Source organism: Fukomys damarensis, unplaced genomic scaffold (assembly GCF_012274545.1).
Source record: "Fukomys damarensis isolate Sample0158 unplaced genomic scaffold, DMR_v1.0_HiC HiC_scaffold_2, whole genome shotgun sequence".
Classification (NCBI taxonomy): Eukaryota; Metazoa; Chordata; class Mammalia; order Rodentia; family Bathyergidae; genus Fukomys; species Fukomys damarensis.
Genome location: NW_022900914.1, coordinates 42,972,923 through 42,995,522, shown reverse-complemented (window position 1 = coordinate 42,995,522; position 22,600 = coordinate 42,972,923). Strand labels below are relative to the sequence as shown.

Genomic DNA, 22,600 nt, shown 5'->3' with positions numbered 1-22,600 from the left:
GAAAACTCCAAAAAAACAATAAATTCTGGCTATGTGATTCCATATCAATGCAGTGCTTAATGCTGGAAAATGTGATATTGGAATGATTAGATTTTTGTGAAGTCACCAAATTATACATTTCAAAGTTTGATATAACCAGTAATATTTTTATCTTATTGTCTGAAATATTTGTGATGCATATACTATATATGATAAAACAAAATAACACTGTATTTTGAAAAATAAATCTTATTTAGAATCATGAGGGGTGATCACATAATATTTTAAATGTTTAAATTTAAAAATACTTATTACAGTAAAAGATGCATTGCCAAGAACAATGGAATGAGTATATTCTAAGCAAGAGAGGCCATTTCTAATATTTTGAGGGAATTAATGGCAATGTAGCTTTTACTGTAATAAATGTTTTTATTCAAATATTCACCATAATTTTTGAACGCATTGATCAAGTGTTTACTGTAATTTCTGTCAAAAACATTACGGTGTTTCTCCATCTACTGGATTCCTGATTCACTGGATCTGGCTCAATGCAACTTCTGGCTCAACACAAAAGTAAAAATATCTATGAAAGGCAAATGTTTTTAGTCCATTCAGGACTTGAGGCAGCCATAACAGCACAACTAAAGACACTCACAAAGGAGGACTCCTAGAACTGCTCCAGAAAGTGACAAGAATAATGACACAAATGTGTTCAAAGCAAGGAGGGATGGATATTTTGAGGGGAATTAATGGCAATGAGTTTTATTGTAATAATTTATTCAATTTAAGGATTCAACAAATTTTATCACAGTTCAAATAAGCTAGGAACCCTGATATTTGCCTCCAAATCCTAAAACTTCAATAGTGAGCTCTTGTTTTTGTTTTTGTTGTTGTTGTCAGTTTATTTGCTCTTTTGAAGCCAGTTCCAGAATCTCCTTTGCATTTACTGAATACCCTCACAGAAAGCATCCGTGAATTTCTACTTGACACCTGTATCAGTCAGTGCTCACTGGCCAAATGGATTTAATGAAAGATACATAATATGTCAGGATTTACAAGATAGGCTTACAATGGCCACCTGCAGAGTCAGGGGTGGAAGAGTGCAAAAGAGCTTTCTGTGCACTGCAGATCTGGTCAAAGGTTAAAGGCCAGAAGCTCACTGTAGAGGCCCCTGGGAATCTGTATCCCGAGACCAAAGGGTCTATGCTAGAAAGCTGAAGAGTCTGTTCTGAAAGCCAGGAAACAACATTTGAGGTGAAGGTGAAAACTGGTGCTCCTCCTTAGAAACAGAAGCGATGCCTCCTTCCTTCTTCATTTCCCGTTAGTGCTGCTTATACCCAGGGTGGGACTTCTGTCTTTAGCAAATCCCTTCAGCCACACCCAGCACTGAGCTGATCCACTTGAGCTTGGCATTGCTTACTGAAGTTGACACCATCACTTAACTATGACAACACCAGATGTGGGGTACGCAGAGGACACGTGGTTTCCATCGTTGGTGCCATTTGTCTTCTTCGGCATCTAGTACCAAGGGCAGCAGGACAACATCACTGCAAATTGCCAATAGTCTCAACTAGCATAGAACTAGACTTTAGCTTATTTCTCTACCCAGGGATTTTCTCTTTTCCATATATTGTCAACACAATTCTGTCACTTAACATGCATTTATTAATGAAGCACCCATTACGTTCCAAGAACTGAAGAAAGGAGGGCAAGCTAGAAAGACAGAACTGATACACTAGAAGGGAAGATATGATAACAATAAAGTGTGGAAAGATAAAAACATAAGATTCGTGAAATGCTCAAAAATAGTATAAGCATCAGGAAAAAGACACCAATCCATTGAAGCGGATCATGAGTGGTGGGACTTCAGTTAATTCTTTCAAATTAAATACCAAATTTAAGGTCCTCTCCAACTTTAATGAGCAAAACTATGTGAACAAGAGAAAATTTTAAAACTACATTTTAATCTGTTTTGAGAGGGTTTTTTTTTCTTTTATTAATATCTAAATCTTTCACACTAATTTGGCCACAAAGTAGCATTTTTCAGGCACTGACTCTACATCCATTCCATCTAATAAAGCTCTCACTTCATTTACACCATCATTAGATAAATACCCTTTCAATTTAGAAAGTTGTTCAACAGCCCTCACCTCCACATTGTCACTACAGGAAGCGCCATCTGACTTTTCCTTCCTCAATTTCATGATCATCTACTAAAGAACGTTTAAAAATTTTTAGTCACATAAGATTTTAGAATTTACTCTTTGCAATTCCAATGTAAAATAAATAAAATAGACTATATTCATTTCTATAAACCAATAGGATTAGCCAGTGATAACAAGACAGAAGACCATGGTTATTTCCAAAGGTCAAGGTGATTTAGAAGAAAGCCAGACTGAAAGAGCAACCAACATCAACACAGGTGTTCCATTGTTGGGTTCTACTTGACAGGCTTCTCGCCTAGTCTGAAGGTTAAAGTTTGTGTCTTCATTTCTCTGTAGTCCTAAAAGCAAAATAAGAATAACTTCTTCAAGTGTTATATACATTTTCCTAATAATAAAAGCAGTAACACACATATAGCAGAGAGAACCTAGAAAAGATTGGGAAAAGTTTAAAGAAGAAAATAAATTCCCACATAAATCCCACAGGTGAAAAGATGAAAGATGTCCACATTCACCTTGAAGTCACTGTATACTATATGCTTGGAATCTTTCATTTTTTTTCCCAAATGTTTCCATGGCTTTTTAATACTCTAATGAGAAGAAATATGGCCTAACTAGTCTATTTTTGTATGTTTACATGGATTCTATTTTGTACTGTTGTGTGATAATGAGTATCTTTTTAGAATAACTTACACAGACATCTAAAGGACTCATGAATATAAATCTACACCAGTTTTAAAATTTGAAGACATTTAATGTGTTTTTATATGTTATGAATCACAAATTATTCTTGTACTTCTTTTACATGACCATCTAAATAACAAATATATTTATGGTGTTATTTTTACATGAAAAACTAAATAATACCTAGATTTGTTGGTGCAGCAACATTTTATGGTATTTGTTTTCTACTATATTTAATATCCTGCACAAATTCTTTAAGGAAACTTAGAAGTTTTCACTTCTTTAGTAGAATGTGTATTAGTTATTTTTGCTGCATAACAAATCACCTCAGCCCTGAGCTCAAAACATGAAAATCTCATTCAGTTTGTATAGGTCAAGTATCCAGGTGCTGCTCAGTTGAGCTGTTAGTGGAGCTGCAGCCATTTCATGGCCCAGGAGCTGGACTGTTAGCAGGCTATGGTTCCTCCCAGGCAGTTGGCTAGAGGCCCATTTCTCACTTTTATGGGCATCTCTGGAGAACTGCTCACAATCTAGTATGAGAGATGCAAAGGAGACAGAAAGCGAGAGGATATCAGAAACAGAAAAAAAGATAGCTTTTTGTAACTTAATCATGCCATCGCTTTCAGCATCTTCCATTAATCACAGGGACCAGCTTTGGCATAATGTGAGAGGGGACTACACAAGAGTAAAAACACCAAGAGAAAGGATTTACATATTATATTAAAACTACAAAATCCTGAAGACTATCACATATAGCAACTTTCATGAAGGCCCAAAATATATACTTAGTAATCTTCTGTCATATAGTTCTTCAGAAATTGGCTCTATGGTAGAGCACTCACCTAGCACAGGTGAAATCCTGGATTTAATCCTTAGGGCCTAAAAATAAAAAACAAAAGAAACAAAAAAAAAAAATCCTTCAAGTATTGTTACTCAAAAAAGAGCTTAGAAGGCCAGGGAGTTAGCTCAGTGGTTTGGTGGCCTGCCTTGCAAGCACAAAGACCCGAGTTCTAATCCCCGGTACCAAAAAAAAAAAAAAGAGCTTAGCATAACCTGATAAATGTGGTATTCACATATGTTACAAAAGAGGAACTCTACTGCCAGTCTCAACTTCCTAAGAGTCTTTGGCTCTCTCAAACATGCACCAAAGCATATGTACAAGAGTATTTTGTGCAGCAGTATTTGTAATCATAAAAGAAAACAAACAGTCCATGTGCCCATGAAGAGAAAAAACAAATTCCAGGGTGTTGTTGAAATGCCACATAGCAATGACACTGAGTGAACACACATCAATCCAGCTGCATCCATTGAGTGCAAAGAACAAGTCACAGAAGACATATATATGTATGTTTACATGACAGTTTCATTAAAATAACATTCATAAAAATATGAAGGTGAATAGCACACTGTTTAGTGATACATTTACCAGAACTAAAATCATGAAATTAAGTAAATGTCTAATGATCCAAAGGTGGAGGGACTACTAGCTCCCTAAGGAGAGAATCCCTAAAGAGAGAATGCAGGGACCTCGAAGGAACTGGAAATCTATTTTTTTTAACTTGGGATGTGGTTTATCTTATGATATTTACTTTGATTTATTTATTTACTGGTGCTGGATATTAAACCTAGAGCCTCTCACATGCTCAGTATTTGCTCTACCACTAAGCTACGCCCCCATTATCCCATTATTTTAAACCTGCATACTTTTACACTCTTTTGTAGGTACAATATATTTTATAATAAAGTATATGAAAAAATCATATACAACATGTAGCAAAAATATTTCAGTATTACTTCCATCACGAAAACAGTAATCAATATGCAGAAGCTTTTCTTCTTATAGGTAGCGATATCACTTTGGATGACTTTTTATTTAATTCTCAAAACAGGTGAATGGTAAAAACTATTCTCTTTTTTCTTCACTTGACAGATGATAAATTTTAAACTAAGAATTGAAAAATGCTTGCCCAAAGTCAAGCAGTCAGCATGTCGTGGCACTGGGATTTGAACCCAGGCAGCACAGTTTGGGAAGAGGCCACCCTAACGCAAGCTAATCCTGGAGCTTGTCCCCCACATTTAGCTCCAAGTGACAAAATGCAACACTGAAGTGTTGGTGTGATGCCTAAAGTGGGTAAAGTAGGCCTTACACAGGTGAACGGGCTAATTCTCACAGGCTTGTGAGGCTCCTCAGTCTTTCCACGTGATTCTCTGAGACGAAAATGCTCCTTGCCTTTCTACCAGGAGTCCAGGAACCTCTCAGAATAATAAAGCATGTTTATAAAGCACCCATCGTGAGTCACGCATGTTAATTCATTTGATCTTTATAATCACTGTCTGCTCTGCATGAGACAGAGGCACCCATCTCACAGGTGAGAGAAGAGGTTCTGAGAAAACTACTTCCAAAGCTTACTCTTCTGAGAAGCGGAAGAAGCGGCAGCATTGAAACATAGGCGTAACGCTTCAAAGCCTATGTCGCACTGGCCTATGTTGCCTGCTATGAAATGCTATGCCTAGAGAAAGGGTAGAATAAAAAACAGTCTCCTTTTTCTAATAAAATATTATATTAAATATAGGTATTGCCAAATACAATGCTTTAAAGGATTTGCTTTCTCAGACTTTATATTGTTCGGAAACAGAGCACATGTGCTAGGAGAAAATATGGTGGCTTCATCCTGGAGCAGGTAGGGAAAAACATAATTGAACTTGAGTTTTTGATTTAAGTTTTTTACAAGCTCGCTGCCTTTATTTTCTAAAGCTAACAGAAGTTGAGTCAGTTGATTCACAAGTACTTTAAGTCATTTTTAGGAGAAGTATTACTTTCATATTAGTGAAAATTTATAGCATTCCCATTATATATGAGGTCTTAGAACAAGATATCAAGCTGAAAAAAGACACCTTCACTGCCCATGGGGAGTCCATAACTGAGTGATAGAGAAATAATTACAATGAAATGAATACCACAGGACATGTTAGAATCTAAACCAGACCTTCCTGATGTAACTTATGCTGCCTTAAAAAAATAGATGACTTTTGACCTGGGCCACATAAGGTAAGTGTACACTCACAGAATGGAGTTAGAAAGGACTGGAATTCCTGGTAGAGGGCACAGAAGAGTCAAGATGCATAAAGAGTATCACATGAATGTTTGTTTGCTCCTAGAGTATGAAAACTGATTAAAGGGCATAGTAAAAAATGACCCTAGAGAGACCAGTTGGGGAGAGATGATGAAAGATTTTGCCTGACTCCATAGTTACACTAGAGGGCAATAGGAGGTTTTAAGATACCATCCAGACGGCTATTTTAGTAGTTTAGTCAAACCATACCAAAGGTCTGAATTAAGCTCTTATAAAATAAGTTGCACATAAGACTCATTTACAGATGAGATAATCAAGGCTCAGGGGAGTAAAGCAACATGTCCAGTACTGCACAGTTGATCAACCAGAGCTTGGCCAGGCTGAATGATGATCATGGTGGTCAAACAGCCAAGAGTAGAGCAGCTGAGAGCCTTTAGCTTGAGCTACAGAGTAGAGGGCATTCCCATTTAATCACCCATGGTCAAGAGGAGAAGCAGTCCAGTAGACAATCAAGAAGTTCAGTTCCAGACATATAGGCAAAGAGGTCTTTGAGAGCCAGGCTATCATGCCAGGCAGCTGTCAAGAGGGTACTCAGGAAAGGTATGGCTGGAGAAGAATAATCTAGACAGAAAATATTGCTAAACAGACATCGTTTCACCCATGATCCTGAGGGAGAACCTAGGGTGGAGAGGCAAATGGGAAGACAGCTCTAGAGATAAACCCATTTTCAAATGCTCAGCCTATTTACAAGATCCTTTCCTTTCCAAGGCAGGTTTATTTTTTCCATTATAAAGCAGAAACTGTAACCTTTCATTTACTACTTTTTGAGAAGACCAAAATGAATATCTATCTAAAGAACCTAGTACATTGCTTTCCAAAAGTAAGTGTTCAGTAAATGATAATAATAATGATTATTATCATTATCACCACTTAAGGGAATTGTCGAAGGTGAGGCTAGAGTGGAGGCAATACCTCAGCCTCCCGGCCCGGTTACTGTGTTGGCAATTGTTTCCCATAACATCTCTCTAAATTACATAAAATGTTCACCAATTTTTCAATCCCAGAAAAGAAGCTCCTTTTGAGGAACATAAATTAGCTTGTAAAAAATAAAGCTAAAAGAATAGCATAGAGAAATCATATAAAAACTACCTACATGGGAATATTATAAGATATTTTGATAAAATACATCAACTGGAAATAAATTGTGCGTCACGTCAGCCTGAAGCCTTAAATGTCCAAGGCACATGTGTGGTGTGACTCATTTCACCTAAAGAAGAATCAGGACAGGAGGATGATAAACAGTATTTCCTTGGCCAGAGCCATCTTGCTCAGGGTATTCAACTGTAACAATGTCTGTGTTTCCAAAGGGCGCATTCCTGTTAGAAGGCCAGTCTTTTGGGAATCGCAGAAAACACTGAGCTCTAAAGACTCAACAGAAAATACTTGGACATAGCAATAAAGTGGAAGACTTGAAGACTGAAGGATATGTAACCATCTAGCCATCACTTTGTCATTCAGAATTCCTTAAAATATGTTTTCTTTGGGATTCAATGTGATCAATAATAACACAGTTATTTAGTCAGAGACCTTGAGATTAAAAAATTTACAGAAGAGAATTCCTGATAAAAATGACACACCACATGTGCACATGCGCTCGTGTGTGCACACACACACACACACACATGTGCACACCCAAAGGTCAAAACAAACACACTTAAAAAGAACAAAGGAAGTTGGAGAGAAATGAAATTTATTGTTTAATTTGATTGCCTCTAAGATAATATGTTTGCTAAGGATGTGAATACAAGCAATGCAGAAAATATAAAATACATGAAGGAGAAGCAGTGCCAACCTCATCCACTAGAAATAGAGATGTTTCGAGACAAAGTTCTTTTGTTTTCCTTTCCCACCAAGGATTCTTGGCATCTTCTGCTCAGTTTTGTCAGAATATGGCTGCAGAGCCTCAAATCCTGCTGGTTCTCCCTCCTTCCATGTCCTTATCCCTGCCTGCGCTTATCTGAATATATAAGCCTGCCCTTTGCTCAGATTTATGGGTCCAGTCAGGGCCGTGTGTATTTACAGTGTTCTGACCTGAAGACCCTGGGCTGAAGGAGAAGAGGAGGAAACTGGGACCCATTCCATAAACAGAGACAAATATGAGGGGGAGGTAGAAGGTTTTGCTAGCACTTAACATTTTTAACTATTGGCCAAGCTTAAGAATTGGCGATTAGATTAGAGTAAAGGGAAAAGGAGAGATGTGAGTGTAGAGTCGGAGAGAGTAAACTGTATATCTTTGCTCCAGTCCAGTTGCTGGGAGGTTCTGGGCTTGGGGGCGGGGTGGGATTAAATTTAATGCAGAAGGTCAGAAAGAAAATTGATAAGTCAGTTACGGAGGGAGCTATAAAATGCTTTGAGAAGGCAGAGGGTCTGCAAAGATGAGGATATAAACAACATTTAATAAGTCAGAAAATTTCTCCAACCACAAGTTGTGCTCCTTGTGTGAAGCAAGACTAGTTGCATTTTTTAAACTGTAATTGGTTATGGAAGAAAAATCTCCTGCTTCATGGTTAAATGAGAACATGTTGCTATAGATTACCAAAATGCAATCAATTATGAGCTGAAATATTTTCCTTAGGGCCTGATGGCTCACGTGAAAGCAACTGCATTTTCAGACAAATCGGCTTCATTAATGGGCCACCCATATGGGAAGCAACTTGCACCTCTGAGAGGTGCATAAACCCAATAAATGAAAAGTAGAGAGCAGTTGAATCTTCAGCGGTGCTTTCACCCCCAAACTAGATCTCTCTTCCCTGGGGCCAGATCTTTGTGCTAAGGCAAAAGATAAAAACACAACTTCTGTTTGGGGCTCTCTTAAATAATCTGCTTGCTGGGAAAAAAAATGGAGTTCCTAGGAGTAAACCTCAGACCTACCAACTAACTAAATCATACATAAGACCAGTCAGTATTGCAAGTGAAGGATACAATATTCACTAGAGAACTCACAAGCAAAGCAACAGGACAACACACTAAGTGAAACATGATAGCTTTATGCTATAATGGATAGGAAGAAGCAATTCGATGATAACCTTCACAGATCAATTTACATTGCAATAGAGCAAGGACCTACGATGTACATGATTAAGAATGTGATTGGAAATTTTGTGAAATATCATCAAATTGCTTCTTTTACTTGTTTTAATATAAAGCAATCATATTCCTATGATGTTATTTCTTAAAGGTAACATGATCTGCGATGATGATATGGTTTGATTGGCATGTTTTAACTATACTTTGTAACTAACTGTATCTTGTTTAAAATATACTGTGGTTAATGTGTCTTTGATTGAATTATTACTAATAATTGCATGAGGAAGCATATATGGCTTAGCACCATGTGTGGCACTTTATAAATGCTAAGTTGTTTATTAGTATTATATTATTCTTCAAACCATTTGTCAGGAAGCTAAAAGAAAAAATAATTCCACAACTGAACTTTGAAGAAATTTATAATATGAAATTCACATAAATGCATTTTCTCTTCCACTTATGTGTGCTATTTTATGCTCAACATCAAACATAAAATTCAGAGTAGTAGAGTTAAAGAAAGCATTCGGTTATTACATAGGTACAGGCTGACTCTATAACAGTGAACACTTGAGCAAAAGATGATGAATAGCAAAGAGCTTTCCTAACAAGGTTGCATTTCTAAAGTGAAATGAAATACATAATATTCCAGGAAACTAATTTTTCTATTGGTATCATTTTTGAACTTTCCTCTAAAATAATGAAAGTTCTATGTAAATAATGCATGCTTAGAACAGATGTAACGGCACGACGAGTATTTAGGAGGATTTTGTGGGGACAATTACATCGCAGCTAAAATGCTTCCCTGTGTCAGTTCTGTTCAGATTCATTTGCCAATGAAATGATTTTTTTTTTTCTCTATGGTGTGGATCATAGCAACAGTGGGTTCAGATGTGACCATTTCAGAGCAGAGACCTAGCTCAGTGTGCCAGGAAAAAAATGCACGCACCACAAAGAACATTGAGATGAATGGTTCTATTTTATGAGCCATAAAAGTTTTATTCATCTTGACACTGAAACAGGTTTAGGCAGTGAGTTGACACGCCTTAAATAAATAAGTGGAATTAATTCTCCAGCCCTTGAAACAATAGCAGCATGCATGTAGCAGGGAGAAATGCCCCATTGTTTCCTGTGGCTGCCTGATATTGATATTATTTGTGTTTTTCTGTACTGCTTCCTCAGGGGCCTGGTTGATCCACTTCAGATTCATCCCGTTTTATTTGAGGTTGAAAAAGGTTCAGGACCTGGTTGTACCACAGCTCCCACCGACAGCTAAGGAACCAGTTTGGCGTCTGGTTTATCTGTTGTTTTACTGCTGACCTTCAAATCAACTTTAACCCCTGACCTCTGGAGACATCTATCATGACAAGAGGCTGTTTAACACAAATGGTGCCCATTTATAGGGGAAGAGACTCAGAAGATTTCCTTTTTATGAAGAATTTAGTTTTTCACCCCTCTTTTCTCAGTCACCACAGGTGAAATCCCTCTTAGCAGCTGGCTTATGAAATAATCTGAAGGGAGGCCTTAATGAGCAGAAAGCACCCTCAGCTGGAGATAAATATATGCAAATGAGATGCACAAACAAAGGAGCCTGGACAGAGAAATATCTGCAATTCCAGCAAAATGCTGCCTGCAGCTCGAAGATGAACAGCTTTGATAAAATGGTAACAAAAAGCACCTTTTTATCCTCCAGCGTGTTTTACATTGCAATAGACCATTGTCATTGCAACCCAGTGGAGCATGCAGAGGTTTTCTGCACTGTTTCAGAAAACTGTTTAAACATTTGTTTTAAGGCATTCACGAAATATAATCAATGGACTGCTTCTTTGTTGTTGTTGTTTTTTTTTTTTTCTGAGTCTGTTTCGGATGTTACTGTAGTTATTTTACCTGTTGGTTTTTCTGTGGTTTAATATTGCTATCTCACAGAGCTACTTCACATTTTGGTGACTGTTTCTTCCACTGGTTAGAATTATTCTTTTTTCCCCCAATTTCAATGGAAATAGATTTCAAGTTAATAATTAGTAAGAGTCGACTTTGAGCAGCACCCAAACAACTAGTTTTAATGATGGCAATCAAATGTGTAGAGCTAATTCAGAGACAGGCATGTAACATGCTGATTTTAATAAGCTTTAAAAAGGCAATCTCTAACTTTTAAAAGTCTCTTTTCAATTTAATGGTCCTTGGTTCACATGATTCCAAAACAAACAAAACCATTAAAATATGTTTTCAATATGTATTCACAGTGTTATTTGATGATGTCTTAAATTAGCACCGTGTTGGTAAAATATTGATTTGATGAACTTTAAAAATGGAAAAGCTGAAACCATCAACGCATTTGAAGGGGAAAAGAACACTATTTGCTAAAAATGAACAAAGCCTCAGTCCAAAGAATTACCAGAGAATGCAAGGACTCTTGACACATAAACTGCCACATCTGAGCCTGTGTATCTTGTTTAGGTGACTAGCCAAAGCAGCTAAGGTGAGAGAAGAAACATTATGCACTTCACACGTGGCAAAATCCTATCACTCTAAAAGCTCAGCAGTATTTGGTCCTTTCATTTATAACACAATCCTAGCCTTCTGCAGCTGAGATGTATGAGGATCTTTATATTTCCTTTACCTAAATTATTTCATCTTGGAAGCTAGGATAAGAGTGGAGACATTTCTTCTGAGTACTGTGTACCTTTCACATTTTATGTGCATTTCATCAGGCAAATGTCAAATTTGCTAATAACAAGAAAATCTCATTTTTAATCATGTCACTCCTGTTGCATGGGATGGGGTGGGGGTTGGAGGGGCAAGCAGAGGGTGGAGGAGGGAGCGTAAAAGCATTTAACAGTGTGACCAAAGAGAAGAGGGAGAAAAACACTTATTTGGGCTTTAAACAGACACGTGCACAGTTATCTCAATGTCTTTATCAGTGCATCATTAAATTCAGAATTTCAGGAGTTAATAGAAACTTGGTTATATTAGGGGTGCGTTTTCAAGCCCAGGTTTGAAGCAGCATAATTATGTTCAACTGCTGTTGTTTGAAAGGGCAAACAGCATCTTAGGCACAGAACAATGAAATTACAGTTGAGATTTAGGTTAGCAAAAGCCGTCTTCTCCAGGCTTTTATGATTCATTATTTCCCATTAAATACAGTATTAGAAGTGTACACTAGATAGCTCATGGTTGCTGCTCTCGAAGCACATTATCTATATTACACAGGTCTGGGGAGCAGAATTAGAAAACTTTGGGGGAATGAGCAATATGTGTTTGCTGATAGAAGTACCATATGGCTCATCTTCTTCAATTGCTTTCATTGCGACTCTGATGCTGGAGAAATTAAAGTTTTATTTGATGTGGCACAGCTTAATGAACTGTCTTCTGTTAGGAAAATTGAATATGTTTCCTGTTATTTGAGCACAGAGCCTCCATGGTTTGGCTGATGAGGGATGCATTATGTATTGTTTATTTAGCATTTTGAAAACAAAAGCAAGATATTGAAGGTAAAATTGATTACTGCTGGATTGCATTATATAATCAAGTTTTCTCTCCTTAAATTTCCCTTTACAATTTCTTGTAATGTTTTAATACAAGATTGTTCCAGGTTTTTTGTTTTTCAAAAGATGCAGGGTTTGATTTTATCCAAATACATTTGTCAGAGAGTTACATGAAAGTCTAACCCCAGTATTGTTATATTTATAAAGTTTGAAGAAAGATGTTTGGGGAAAAAGAAATTAATTTTGTTTTTGTGAATCTAACTGCAAAACTTCTAGTGAGCCCCTAATTGGTTTTGACAGGATCTAACCTTATGGCTACTAGGAAATGGTCGTCATTTTCTTTTGTTTGAAATAGACCACTTAAGAACATGCTGGGATAGGGCCATAAGAGAAGGGAAAAGATGTTTAATGTTTAGAAATACAAACTTCAAAATGTAAAGTTTTAATTTTATGAGTTAATTGTCAGTGAATGTAAAGCTGGATTTGACCTGTACATTAAAAAGAATGAAGCATATATTCCATGAATTTAGTCTTTTATCGAATATACATGAATAAAGAAAACAATCAAAAACAGACATACATGTTCGAAAACTAGGGTGTCAATCCATGTGAATGGTCCCTATGCCCTGAAGAATCTGTAAAGAGATACATCTAACATTTTGTTGAATGTCTTCGTTTTTGTTCTGGAGTAGAGATTTTTAAGAAAATTAAATTAAAAATCTGAATAACCTCTAAAAAGACAGAACGTAAAACCGTGTTCTAATCGCTGCACTGTCTTTCTTTCAATTTTTAGGGATAAATATGCCTCGCATGTACTGATGGCTGAGGCATCCCAATCTGCAGCAGGATGAAAAATAGTTAAAGGGAATCAACATTTATCTGGAATATACAGTTTTAATCACCACCCCCCACCTCCCTCTCCCTAAAAAGTCATTTGTCTTCTGTGTTCTGAGATGTTTTGAGGATTCTGGCAAATATGGCAGTTAAACAAACTTCTTGCACAATCTAAATACTGTCTGTTCAAGAGAGGCTTCTAATGCTCATGGTCCATAAGAAAAGGGAAAAAATAAACCTGGTATTTAACCAAGAATAGTGCTCTTAAAAATGTCTGCAAACAGTGTTTAAGCAAAACTTTGGCCCCAGAGAGTCTCGATTCCTTATTCTTCCTCTGAGTATTTTTCCCATGAGGAATCTTCATATGCCATATCTTGTTCCTTTTCTTGAAATTAACACATTAATTTAAAAAAAGAAAAAGAAAAAGAACACCTGACTGGAAGACCTGGTCACACAAACTTCCTTTTGAAACACTTGAGAAGAAAACATCACATTTTTATGAACCCCATCTCCTGACAGGGGCCTCAGAGGAGGAACAGCGTTATGCATTGTTATCAGCGTGGTGTAATTTGACTGTTGACAAAGTATCCGTGGCAGTGAGAATGAGCGCAGTTAGGAGTGTGGCGGATTGTAATCAAGAAGATGCTTAGCTGTGCAACACTGCATCTTGAGCAGATTTGAATCAACATTGCCTTAAGGGGACACACACGTACCAAAAGAAAAAAATCCATTAATTTTTCGAGGGAAAATTAGAGTGGCACTTGATGAAGTGAAATTTGACATGCGTTAATTGCTCTGCAGCTCTCCTAATTAAAGATTTTCAAATTCTTTTACTGCTGTCACTGTGATGGCACATTGTCTTGCTGGACAAATACTAAAATTACAAATTGGTTTGTTCGGGAAGTTTTGCGTACAAAGATCGGACTGTATGCCCCAAACCACTTCCATGAGGTAGACAGCTAGAGAGCAACGACGACTCTTAGTTTTACCTCCACCCTAGACACAGAAACAAGGCTAATTAAAATAGTTTCATTATGAGACTAAGTGTAAAGGAAGCAGGTGCTGATGCGATTTCCTTAAACAGATGGAAATGTTCCTCTCATGCCTCTGCCTCATGAAATATTCCAGGTGGGAAAAGGAGCCAGTGAAGTGCTACGTTATGTAGAGATTCTCATATTTCTACTTATATTCTTCAGAAATTGGAAAGAGGCAGATTTTTCTCAAAGGCCATGTCATATCTTTCCCAGTTCGGAGTCTAAGGCAGCAGCACTCCAGGTTTTCCCTGCTTGTCTGAAAGTAATTATACTGCTATTTGCACCCCGGTTTGTCACCAAATATGATACCATAAAAATTTGAGTTTTCTTTTTTTAACCCTTGTCGAGCCCTTTAACTTCTCTTAATTCATTAACATATTGAATTTTTTTCAATTTTCCATTTTCTTGCAATAACAATATTAATGCCAAGGTGAAAGCTTGATTGGAGCTAAATTACTTGTTACCTGCTGCCATTTATTTATATGGCATTGAATTATAAAGCTTTGCTATTGTCATGCCTTGGGCGAATTGTTTATGACACCAGTAATAGGAGTAATTGTTATTGTTGAAATTACCTGTCAGCTACCCATAGCAGTGGCCCTTGTCCCACTGACAAATAGTGACAAGGGAGAAGTTCCTCCATGCGTCCCCCTGATGGCTTCTCCTCTGATAATAAGAAGTGCAGGGCCTCTGATAATTTGCCTGTCACTGTTGAGTGCAGCTCAGAGAGAGTTGGCCAAATTGTTGTCATTCACTTTGACAAAGACAGCAAAATGCTCCTGTGCAGGAGGAGGATTATCAAAATAAATGAAATCACTTATACCCCCTTTGTTTGTTTGGCTCAAGAATTGCCTGGCTTTGTATGAGGCTGTGAAATCAAGGTCCAGTTCTTATGGGTGTGCCTCTGTTTATTCTACACTGAGGATGCCTGGAAAGGAAAAGCGTGTTAGAAGACTCGCTATTTTGCAGTGTGCATTGGTTAGTAAAAAATTATATTCAAATATAAAGTCAGTGAACTTATAACAAGAATTCTACACATGTGACTAAATGCATTAGTTAAAAACACACGTAAAATTCACACCTTTTCTCTGCTTGTTTTCCTTTAATCCTTCTCATATTTTTGACCAGTGCAGGCTTTCAGATGCTAAACGCTTTAAAAAATGCACAAATTTTCCATTCATAATCAAGTTTTCCTTAAAAGTTGACAATTCTACATCCCTGATTCCCCTAGCTTTGAGAGATTATACAGTCAAATTTAAGATTACTATTTCAAGTGGTCAGTTCCTTTCCATAAATTACCTTTTATTTACAAACTATCTTCACATGTGAAGAGATAAATGAAACATAGTTCCAGATATGAAACATCAGTTATCACTGGCTTACGGAGGAAGCAAAAGGGCCCTGTTATTGCCAGAGCTCAAATATAAATATTTGCATTTTAAAACTCCTTGGTCGCAGCCTGTGAACCTGTCATAGAGGGAAGAGGGGTAGGGGAGAGGGGAGCAGTGCTGGAGGGTGTCCAGACGTGTCTGTGTTTGAAAGAAATGAACTTTAAGCTAATCGAACCTCTCTTCTTGTAAAAGCCAGAATCATTCTCACCTTTCCACAAAAGGCATCATTTCATGCTAGGAAAATTGTTATTTTTAAGAAGCCTATGAGGCTATTTCTCATAGATCTTCTTGACAAATACTTGCTGTTAAAAGAAATCAAAGAGAAAAGGAAAAAATAACTAGGATAAATGTAAAATATTAGCTCCTTATAGGTTAGTAATCAGTTGTTTATTGGTCTCTACCAGACAAGTAATGACCAACCACAGTGTTAAGTGCCAGCAACGTTGCCTTGGGCCCTTCTCTCCTAACACCTGCCATTATCTGATTAGAGAAGCTCCAAGGAAGTCGCTATTGCATAATTTTATGGGTCTTAACAGTGCAGGTTGGCTGGCAGAAAAACTACCTAGGAGGGTTGATAAAGCAACAGTGAAGCGTGATTTTTATTTACTCCACTTCCCCCTGCTCTCTGAAAGAGTATATGAGTATCTCAGATGCTGGTGGCTGCAGAAAAAAACGGAAAATTGTCTTAAATAGGGATTGTGTGGGACAGGCAGGAGGCAGGAGAAGGAAAATGATCTGCTCCTTAAAGCTTTCCATGGACGGCACAATTTGAGGTTATGAGCAAAACTGTTTCAGGCATCTAGTCTCTTCCTTAGGTGTTATGTATTTAAAGCAAGTAAATGGGTTTTTAACCAATGATAATGTCACACATGTGACAATATGATAGGAATAGATTGTATTTCTGATCCTTAATAATAATGTATTCTTCTAAAGCCAACCATTCCATAGTTAACTATGTTGAATGTCCCTGATTAACAAGTGGAAAGCAGTGACATAATTAAGAGGTTATCTGCAGTAGTAAAAATGCTCAAACCTGTCTTGGAATGTGATCCCTTCAACAGATAATTTTTAAGAATGTGGCATATACTTGCTTTCTCTGTCGAGACAGACGTTACTGATCCCAGGAGGGGAAATAAACATATGTTTTTAAATGAAGATATTTAAAATGTACCCCATATTTCAACATGTTACAGTAACCTGGTCTTCTTTATGTTCCTCCTATAAAACCTAAATTAAGCCTCTCAGGAGTGGTTTTGTTGCGAGTTTCATCTAGAAACACAATACATTTTAAATGGTTGTAGTACTTGAGTGCACTTTAACGTGGAATCACTAATGTATATCAGTAATGTGTATTCTTCTTTCCCCTCCCAACCACCAGCTTTAAACAAACAAAAAGAAGCTTCTTTAAAATTTAGTTTCATTTGAAATGTAAACTTTTAACAAATAATAATTGCCCCTGAGCCTATTGATGAAGTGACTGGCAGCAAATCTTTCCTTTCTTCTTTCTCTTTGCTTTTTTTTTTTCTCTCTCTCTCTGTCTCTCGTGTAACATTCTGAAACACCCGTCAGTGTTAAAGGAAACTGAGCACATCCCCTTTGCTGCTCTAAATAAAGCTCAGCAATGTTAAGAAAAATGTCAGAAAAAGCTCAGCGGATTAAAGGAGCATTCCTGCACCATGTCAGGGAGGATGGCAGGGTGAACGGGGCTGCATGATTCTCAAAGATTTTTTTTTTTTGTAAAATGCTTTATATGTGAAAGGAGATTTTATTTAGAAGGATTTGATTTGTATTTGTGTAACATACAACCTTCAGCTGTTTTTCTAAATCTTGTTATTCTTTAATATGCCTTTGGTATGCATTTTTTAAAATTAGAGTAATAATACACTCTTCTTTCTCTGGAATGTTTCTTATCCCTATGCAGCATGAAAATACATTTTGGTCTCTTCCATGTATTTCTCTTTTCTTTCTAAATTTCCTGGGATATTCACTAGGCTAAAGCAAAGAAAATGCTGGGCTTTTTCCCATTCAAATTTATCGAACTAATCAGTTCTTTTCCCTCTTAAATAAAATTTGTACATAGCTTTGGAGATTTACAGGCAGTTCATTTTATTAAAAAAATAAAGCATTTACTTTTGATTTATATATTAAAAATAAATGACTGGTATGAGGTTTTAGTTTGTTCCATTCTCTTTTTCTAAAGAATATTCAATAATCAAAAAATTGTACAGCTGTAAAATATCCCATAGTGTCATAGCTATGTAATTAAACCTTAATGGCTAAAAATGAAAATATCTTACAGATGTAATATTAGATATAACCCCAAAAATTGCAAGATTCATTAACACAGAAACAAGGTAAATCTCAGCTGATTTTAAATATAAACTTTTCCAAAACAGGTTAAAAATGAATTTAGACAAATTTGTCTCTTAACCTTTAAAGATTTCCTGCCTTTTTCTGTATGTCCTTTATTACATTAATTTTTTATTTAAATTACACCATTAACTGGATATGAATTTATCAAGAATACATGTATTGATTTATAAAAGAGTACCATTAATTATTATAATAGCTAGATGTAGCTGATATTACAAAGCCATTTAAAGGTTTTTAATATAACTTGGACTTACATAGATAGATAGACATTATGGACAAGACTACAATTTAAACTGGCTACCAGCAGTTAATGAAATCCTTGATTTATATTCTAGTTTAGAGATTGATTATATTGTTGCTTTGTAAAAGTATTTAGATTATGCCATTTTTCAAAGGATGTCTCAATAAAAAAAAAGCTAAATAAAATATTCAGTCAATTCCCAAAGCAGATTTTGTTTTCTATACTTTAAATGCTAGTGAATATAATTGATTGTGTGTGTTCCAAGCTTTGTCATTTCCATTCCTGAGGTGGCTTTCCTGATGGGAGCCTCTTTTGCATATGCACACTTTCCATACACTTTTGATCCTTGCAAAAACAAACCCCTTCTCTTTACTTCATTATCTCCTCCCTCCCCAACAGATCCATGTATATTTCACAAAACCCACACATCAGGACACATAAGTCTTTTTGGCATCTTTTATGTTATGCATTTTTTTTCTTAAGGTTGTGGAAAACTGGGACTTACCCCAAAGCCGCAAAGCAGGCAATCACGGAGAGTATTTGGGTAAGAATGCAATCTGAAGAGAAAAAAGAAAAACAGGAAGCATATAAGCAAATAACAGTAACACTTTCAAATTACTTCTCAAATGGTAATTAGCCAGAAACTAGATTGAAAGTTAAATTCTTTTCACTTTGAATTTGGTTTGGGTCTCCTTGTCTCTTTATTTATATCACTTTTCCTTGCTTGGCAACATATGTTACCGATTTATTATAGTATTTTTACTGTGAGCAGACAAATCTAAAGGCTAGCTGAGAAGGCTAGCTTCATCTGATGACTTTAACAACTACTGCAGGGCATCCTTGAGGGTGAGCCAATAGGCTCTTTTGAAGCTATAATACTATTAACCATTTTGATGCCAAAATATTTCTAATAGCCTAAGTTGATTCAGTCTTTTTGTAGGCATCTCAGATTTTATGTATACAAAAGCTTAATGTAAATGAATTGTTTTGTAAATATTTCAGTAGTCTTTCAGGGACTTTCATCTGCATGTCTCAAGCCCCCTAAAAGCCACCGGAATGCACCAGTTTCTTTCTTTCCCTTGCTTCCATAGGACACTGGAAACTATGACACCACATTTACAAGCAAACAGCTATCAAGCATCAAGTTAACTTGCCACCTCACCCTCCTCCTCCCATGCCATTAATTCTCTTCTCTGCTATTAAAAGAAACAAACATCTTCTAGCATTTAAATAATCACATTTCTCTGATACGTGTATGGTCTGGAAAAGGAAAGTTCAACTGAAATTCTTCTTAGCTAAGAACTTGCAATTACTTTCCAAATTAGAAATGCCATCTATTAAGATCATTTTTAATAGATATGTGACATTAGCTGAAGGCTTATTGTCCCTTTTAATATGTTCACATGGAATTGCATTCTTGAGGATTGTATATGTTGATTAAAAATACCTATCTAAAGTCTATCTAAAGTTACCAAATAACAAACTTTCTTATCATTTGTAATTAACCTCAATGCAAATTATCCTGTAGTTTTAATTTTAAATTTCTATCAATAATTTTTTCTCCATTTAAATGTCTGTGTGGTGCCCACTAACAATTTCAGGAACATTCTGTGGAATTTCCTTTGAACGTTCATGAATGAAAAATTGAGAAGTTAAATCTCAAATATTAGAAGCTAATATTTCTTGTCTAAAGAGCCTTGCTAAGCAACTAAGATTAAACATAATTTTGATGTTAGAATTCAATCAGTAAAAAAATAAAAGCAAATATTCACAGCAATCTTGGGAGTCTGACTGTAGAAGTGAGTTCTGAGGCCTGAAATGCCCTTGGTACTCCTGAGATCCAGAATACAGTAAAACACATTATCTATCCAAGCATATCTCTCCCAGATTTCTGTCAGCAAATCAACAAGCCATGGCTTCCCAACACTTAATACACAGTTGTACCTGGCTTTAGGATATTTGCATGCAAAATTTGACTTTAGATCAGGTGATAAAATAACTACCATCTGTGTATCCATTCATCTAATTCTAATTTTTATTAAAAGTCTCAGATCTTCATCATTTATACTTCCATATACTTCCCACAATCTTATAGTAGAATTAGCTATAATATCCCCATGCATTACTTCAAAAGAATAATGATAATAAGAAGTAAATTTTACATGAAGTTTTACAGGCTTATCTTAGTTTAATTTAGTCTAGTAATTAGTCTAATTATTTAAGCAAGCTTACTGTTTATATCTGGTTACAGATATCTGCTATATATGTTTCTGGTTTTGTTCCCAAGAACTATCATATAAAAACTAATTGCTCCCAGTAATTTTAGGTGAAAAGTAATTATGATCAAAAGGATTTTCAGAGAATGAGGTCAATTTTTTGAAGGCATAAATATACCACAATTCCAAAAAGGATCATATATAAGGTTACAAATACCCAACAGACTCAGTGTTAGTCCTGTCGCTCCATGAATGAATCCATCGTAAATTAATTGATTAGAATGAGTTAGCTTTAAAATACCAATCTTTTTAGAGAAACAAATGGAGACAATGATGTTTGAGGTCCTAGAATTTCCCTTTGTCAGAGAAGTATATTTGTGAAGCAAAGCTGACGCTCCAGCCACATTCAATCCCCATATTTAGCCGTCTGCTAATTGTGTATGTAGTCTCCTAGCTCTTTCAAAACTGCACTGGATCCTGGCTGGCACCTCCCTCCCATACCTGTAACATTCATATTCATTCTCTGTCTCTCTCTAAAACAGGTGTCTTTTTAAGGCTCCAGCCTAAGGTTCCCTTGGCTTCCTGACTCCAGCTCCATCGAAATCATTCTCTAAAATATCTACAGGCCCCTTCCAGTGACCACTCAGAGCCTTAGCTAGCGTTCCTGCTATCCCCACTGTTCCTCAACTCTGCCCCGACCCCCGTGTCCACCCCCTGCTTTCTGTTTTGTCCATCACCTTGGTTTCTCCCCCACCCTTTTTGACCTGCTCTTTTTCTGGCTCAGGCACAGGCAGGTTGGGAGGTAATGAGAACCAGATGGACATAGTGCAGAAATTGCCCAAATGGGTATGAGAATGTGGGGAGCTGTCAGGCATGGAGAGAAGCTGGAATTTTTCAGCAATAAAATGGGATTTATCGCCACTCTACCACAGTCATTGCCGACAACCGTTTACCTTGACAGAAACCCCATTCCAATAGGCCACGCCGATTCAGATTCTTTTTTCCCAAAGAGTGATGATTGGTATTTGTTCTAAGGCTCAGATGGCCTGCACTAAAGGTGAAGCATTAGGCCAAAGTCCTGTATTCCCCACTGAGGCAAATGAACCTGCTAAAATAAGTTCCTTCCACAATGGCTGTGTAATTGAAACCAGAGAGTGAGAGAATTTGATAAATTGCTTGACCCTGAAGGAATGTTAAGGTCATAAATTTTCATTGCATTTTTTCACTCTTTTTTATTTTTATATATTGATTATATTTAGTATTTGCCTCAAAATTCAACAAGCTTGCAGATCATCAGTTGTGGCCCTAGAGGAAAGCACAGTAAATCATCAATTAAGGAGCAGGGGCATTCTACCTTGTCTTTGGGAAGGGATGTCAGCTTCTTGGTATTCCAAGGACAGTCATGGAGGTGTCTCACACCTCAGAATTATTCCAACTTAGCACACAATTTGTCCTGGCACAGACGAAGTAAAAGCTACGGAAGGGATTTTTCTCAGAAGGGCGCAGTTCTACTTCTATCATTTAAGAGTGATGAGCTGTTCAGAGGCTGCCAGCCCTTGGCAGCAATCACGCCCATATACCTTTTCCCCTATAATCTAAAAACAAGAACAGTTACATTTTAGCTACAAAGGTGATCCTCATTCTAAGGTAAATTGAAAGTGTGCCTATGTGTGTGCAAGTGAGCATGCATGCTTCTGAATGCTGAGTTTGGCAAGTCTGTCTTGAAATTATCCAATTATTTTTGAAATCTGAGTTGCCTTAATGTGAAAATAAAGCATAAGTCATAAAAACAGTGTAAGCCATATATTATATAATGTAAAACAGACTAAAATATGAAAGTTCTCACATAGTAGAACATTTTTTATGCATCTTAGGGCAAGAGTTTATTTAAAAAATAAATGAATTCATATTGTGAGCATTTTAATTTGCCTGTATTCTCTTCCAATCTTCTGCAGCGATACATTCTGATGACATATACTCTCTCAATCTAAAATAGGTTAAGTGATTGGTTGATAGCCAAAACTCCTTGTCTTTCAAAAACTT

The 22,600-nt window shown here is 36.6% G+C and overlaps 1 long non-coding RNA gene across 1 annotated transcript; it reads right to left on the bottom strand.

Annotated features, from left to right (window-relative positions):
• Nucleotides 1–874: 874 nt before the first annotated feature.
• Nucleotides 875–19,291, bottom strand: LOC117285829. The gene is made up of 3 exons (XR_004516926.1): nt 19,013–19,291; nt 18,847–18,898; nt 875–1,497 (listed from the first exon to the last, which is right to left on the bottom strand). It is a non-coding gene; the product is annotated as an uncharacterized LOC117285829 (long non-coding RNA).
• Nucleotides 19,292–22,600: the final 3,309 nt, after the last annotated feature.